Below are 5945 nucleotides of genomic sequence, written 5' to 3'. Positions count from 1 at the left end.
TGTTTATTAGACTGAGAAAAGAAACCGAGGTTTTCTTGATGATACAAATATGAGTAGCAATGAGGTTATCAGATTTCTCCTCGGACCGACATTCTGGTGAGTAAAGTTACTCACGGCGGTCCAAGAGCCTGCAGGCCTGGTTATTATTTCAAGATACCGTAGTAATTCGGAACAATTTCTGTTGACTTTTTATTCCTTTCCATAGACGCTGCCCGACCTGTTGAGTTCTTCAGCATTTTGTGAACAATTTTTATCTCTTTTTTTATTCTACAGGAAACAATATGGTAACAGCAGCAAAGAAGGGAAAGTTGCACTCACTTTTACATTCTGTCATCATTGTGGGCTGTTTTTTATTCTTGCTTTTGCAATACATGAGGCCACTTCATAGCTGGATAAATGGTCCTTCAAGAATTCTAAACATGGAAAAACTTTCTATCCCCTCGAAGAATGAAACTATTGTGCTGATTTGGTTGTGGCCTTTTGTTCAGCCATTTGAACTCAATACTTGTAAATTAGATTTTCACATCAATAATTGCTATTTAACTGCAGATTGGAGATTGTACCATAAATCTCAAGCTGTCCTTTTTCACCACTCCGACATCAGGAAGGACTTGGCCAACCTCCTCTTACATCCTCGGCCAACTTTTCAGAAATGGGTTTGGATGAATCTGGAGTCACCGTCTCACACACGAAAAAAGCACGGCCTCAACCAACTCTTCAACTTGACCTTGACGTATCGACGGGATTCAGATATCTACGTGCCTTATGGATCTTTGAGAAGGAGCAAAGTTCCATTAGATTTTAAATTACCAAGTAAAAATATCTTGGTGTGTTGGATCATTAGAAACTGGGATTCGCAGCATGCCCGAGTGAAGTATTACAAAGCACTCCGCAAATATGTGAAGGTTGTCATTTCTGGTTGATTCCTTTGGTATCGCCTAAATGATAATGATTTTATCCCAACAATATCCAAATGCAAGTTCTACCTTTCCTTTGAAAACTCGATACATGAAGATTACATCACTGAAAAACTCTTCAATGCTCTTCTTGCAGGGAGCGTCCCTGTGGTCCTGGGCCCACCCAGGGAAAACTATGAAAATAATATTCCAGCCAATTCCTTCGTTCATGTGAATGACTTCCAGTCACCGAAGGAGCTGGCCGACTTCCTTCACGTGCTGGATGGCAACGAAGATTTATACATGAACTACTTCAAATGGAGGAAATATTATACCGTGAGGAAGACTCGTTTCTGGGATGAACATGCGTGTTCTGTCTGTGAATATATTCAGCAACATAAAGAATATAAAAGCCTCTCCAGTTTGGAGAAATGGTTTTGGGATTGAACTCTGAAGTATGTCTCCAGTTAATGTCCGTATCTATGGAATTTAATTACTCTTTCCTTAATAGAAGTCTTTTTTTTAAATTAAAAATGTGCATTGTAAAGAATATGGAACAGAGATCAGGTTTTTCAACACATTGTGTCTGGAAACCATGATTGCTGTCCAAACGTATCCTATCTGCCTGCAGATGGTCGATATTCCTTAATTCCCTGCCTGGCTAAATAGCTCTTAAATGTAACTATCGTAGATGCTTCTACCACCTCCCCAGCAGCATGCTTCAACGTACTATCACTTTCTATCTTTAAAAACAAATTCCCTTATTTTGGGCGGCATGGCAACATAGCAGTTAGCTACGAAGCCTGGGTTCAATTCTCACCATTGTCTGTAAGGGGTATGTACCTCTACCTGTGATTGCGTGGGTTTCCTCCGAGTGCCCCAGTTTCCCCTCACATCCCAAAGATAGTAGGTTAGTAGGTTAATTGGTCACATGGATGTAATTGGGTGACATGGGCTCATAAGTTACCATGCTGCATCTCTAAATAAATAATTATATAGCTATCTAGATAGATGGACAGACACAGATAGATAGATAGATAGATAGATAGACAAACAGATAGGTGGACAGACAGACAGATATAAAGACAGACACATAGATAGATAAATAGGTACATAGATAAACAAATAGATAGATACGTTACAAGAATCACCCCTTGTAATAATGATCAGGGAGGCACAGAGAGAATCTGTAAGTACTGTACCTTTACTGTCTCAACTGAAAAACGTGTACTTACACAACCGAATACTTGTGTGCACACCAACTAAATTTTCCTGGCTTTCTATGAACAGTCAAATACAGAAAATATAATACTAGTTAAAAAGGAATTTCTGATGTTGGCCATGTTTCTCGTATTCGCATTTCGGATCTTCATGTATCCATGGGTACCTCACATCCGCGATAGTCAGTCTCCTACAGAGTTACCACTGCCAGTATGTATTTTTATATTCATTCCTTACTGATTCAAATGTTGAATTCCAGTGTCATTGGCTATTGGTCATGTGTCTGACCTTTAATACCATTTTATTGGCTCTGCTCCAGGCCAGCATTCATTTATTGCCCTCTTCAAGCAAATGACAGTCGGTAATTTATGGCTCTTTCTTCTCAATCTGCAACCACTTGAATCACGCAGAACAGATTCAAACCCCAACAGTCAAAAACCTGCATGTTATATCCAACACCTCACAAATAACTTCTTATTTGGAAATGGTCCCTTGTTCAGCAGATTACCTGAGCCATCATTGTGTCAACTTTAAAACTCCTATCAAGCCAAGCAACTGACTCACAAAGTGAAGAAGTCTGTTCATAAGATGGCAGCCTCCATCTCTTCCCTCAAAGCAAGAAATAAGGCAATTGGTCTATCTGCTTCTACTGCCCTTGATTTATTCAAGTTCACTGATTGTAGACTGTAGGTCTTTCTGGACAACAATAGGTAGATAGAGAAACATTGAAGGATAGACAGACAGACAGATAGACAGACAGACAGCAGAATCAGAATCAGGTTTGTTATCACTGGCATGTGTCATGAAATCTGTTAACTTAGCAGCAGCAGTACAATGCAATACATGATAATACAGGAAAAAATAAGTAAATCAATTACAGTAAATATATATGTATATGAAAAATAGTGCAAAAACAGAAGTAATATATATTTTTAAAAAGTGAGGTAGTGTCCGTGGGTTCAATGTCCATTTAGGAATCATATGGCAAAAGAGAGGAGCTGTTCCTGAATCTCTGTGAGTGTGTCTTAAGGCTTCTGTACCTCCTTCCTGATGGTAGCAATGATAAGGGGGCACTTTCTGGGTGATGGGGGTCCTTAATAATGGATGCCGCCTTTCTGCAGCAGCGCTCCTTAAAAAAGTCTTGGATACTACAGAGACTAGTACCTAAGATGGAGCTGGCTAACTTTACAACTTTCTGTAGCTTCTCTTGGTCCTGTGCAGTAGTCCCCTGCACTAGACAGTGATGCAGCCTGTCAGAATGCTCTCCATGGTTGTCACAAAAAAAAACTGTGGGTCAATTGTTTAAGAAAAATAACAAGATGGCTTGAGTCACAAAAATAGAGTGAGGTGCTTTTATTTACCTCAAAACAAGACAAAAACTGGAAAAAGAAACAAAACATATTATAGCCACCCTCAGACTAAACACAAAAGAAAACTACCCCCCAAAGCCTTGGTAACCTGAGGCTTATAACTGCTAAGCTCCTCCCCCTAGACCAACCAAAAGCTAATTAACTCAATTATCCAATTAGAGATGGTATCCTCCACCATCAACACACCTGTGCAGGTTGCCGCTGCCTCTATCTGAGACAGCTCCATGCAGCAGCTCTGGTTCAGACCCAGTCACTATTACTGCTGGGGATGAGCGTTTTACCGAGTGCGCCATGTGCCGTCCGTAGTCAGTGATGGGCCTTCGTCACATTACCACCCTCCTCTCCTGCAGTGGAAATGTTTGGCAGTCTTGACAGGAAGTCCGCTGTGATGTTCTCCTTGCCTGCTTTGTGCCGCCGCACACAGATCCTGAAAGGTTGAAGTTCCAGGTACCACCTAGTCACCCTGGCATTCCGGTCCTTCATTGTCTGGATCCAGGTCAGGGCTCTGTGGTCCGTCTGGAGGTCAAACTCCCTCCCGAGAAGGTAGTAGCTGAGGCTGTCCGACACCCATTTGATTGCCAGACACTCCTCCTCGATTGTGGAGTACCGGGTTTCACAGGGCAGAAGTTTCCTGCTGAGATATAACACAGGATGTTCCTCACCTGGCTCTCCCTGAGCCAGTACTGCCCCGATGCCTACACCTGAGCCATCCACCTGCACCAGGAAGCGGTGTTCAAAGTCAGGATTCTGCAACACAGGGGAGGAGCATAATTTCTCCTTCAGGCCCTGGAAGGCACTTTTACACTCCTCACTCCATTCCACAGGATTACGGGCCAACTTGCAGGTGAGGCTGGTCAATGGGGCTGCCAGGGTTGAGAAGTGAGGGACGAATCGTCAGTATCAGCCCACTAGGCCAAGAAATTTACAGGCCAAGAAACATCTATAGAAATTTTTGAATGTTAAGTTAACAAACCAAATGCCTTCGAACTCCTAATGAAATATAGCTGCTGTTTTGCCGCCTTTATAGCTGCATTGATATGTTGGGACCAAGTACGATCCTCAGAGATCTTGACATCCAGCAACTTGAAACTGCTCACTCACTCCACTTCTGATCCCTTTGGGAGGTGTGTGTTCATGAGCTGATCCATTCTCCCATTTAGATCCACTCCCTCACCTTCTCACCATAACCTTTGATGCCCTGGCTACTCAGATACCTATGAATCTCTGCCTTAAATACACCCAATGACTTGGCCTCCACTGCCGCCTGTGGCAACAAATTCCACAGATTCACCACCCTCTGGCTAAAAAAATTTCTTCGCATCTCTGTTCTGAATGGGCGCCCTTCAATCCTTAAGTCATACCCTCTCGTACTAGACTCCCCTACCATGGGAAACAACTTTGCCACATCCGCTCTGTCCATGCCTTTCAACATTCGAAATATTTCCATGCGGTCCCCCCCTCATTCTTCTAAACTCCAAGGAATACAGTCCAAGAGCGGACAAACGTTCCTCATATGTTAACCCTCTCATTCCCAGAATCATTCTAGTGAAAGCAACCAGAAGTCGTGATACATGTTGGGACCAACGACATAGGCAGGAAGAGGGATGAGGTCCTGAAGTGTGAGTTTCGGGAAGGAGACAGAAGGCTGAAGAACAGGACTTCAAGGGTGGTGTTCTCAGGATTGCTGCCAGTGCTACGTGACGGTGATGTTAAGAATTGGAGGAGATGGCAATTGAATGCATGGCTGAGGAGTTGGTACAGGGAGCAGGGTTTTAGATTTTTGGATCACTGGGATCTCTTCTGGGGAAGGTGGGACCTGCACAGATTGGATGGGTTGCACCTGAACTTGAGGCTTTGAGGAAAGAGAAGTAGAATGAATGGCGTAAAGACAGTAAGGTAGAAGGGCTGAAATGTGTGTACCTCAATGCAAGAAGCATCAGGAACAAAGATGATGAACTGAGAGCTTGGATACATACATGGAATTATGATGTCGTGGCCATTACAGAGACTTGGCTGGCACCAGGGCAGGAATGGATTCTCAATATTCCTGGATTTCAGTGCTTTAAAAGGGGTAGAGAGGACGGAAAAAGGGGAGGAGGGGTGACATTACTGGTCAGGGATACTATTATAGCTACAGAAAAGGAGGGTAACGTAGCAGGATCCTCTTTTGAGTCAGTATGGATGGAAGTCAGGAACAGGAAGGGAACAGTTACTCTATTGGGGGTATTCTATAGGCCCCCTGGTAGCAGCAAAGATACAGAGGAGCAGATTGGGAGGCAGATTTTGGAAAGGTGCAAAAATAACAGGGTTGTTATCATGGGTGACTTTAACTTCCCTAATATTGATTGGCACCTGATTAGTTCCAAGGGTTTAGATGGGGCAGAGTTTGTTAAGTGTGTCCAGGACGGATTCCTGTCACAGTATGTGGACAGGCCGACTAGAGGGAATGCCATACTAG

At 43.1% G+C, this 5945-nt stretch overlaps 1 pseudogene; it reads left to right on the top strand.

Annotated features, from left to right (window-relative positions):
• The first annotated feature begins 281 nt into the window (after nucleotides 1-281).
• On the top strand, nucleotides 282-1343 carry LOC134358095 (4-galactosyl-N-acetylglucosaminide 3-alpha-L-fucosyltransferase 9-like; annotated as a pseudogene).
• Nucleotides 1344-5945: the final 4602 nt, after the last annotated feature.

The sequence above is a fragment of the Mobula hypostoma genome, chromosome 2 (assembly GCF_963921235.1).
Source record: "Mobula hypostoma chromosome 2, sMobHyp1.1, whole genome shotgun sequence".
Classification (NCBI taxonomy): Eukaryota; Metazoa; Chordata; class Chondrichthyes; order Myliobatiformes; family Myliobatidae; genus Mobula; species Mobula hypostoma.
This window is presented reverse-complemented; position numbering and strand designations above follow the sequence as displayed.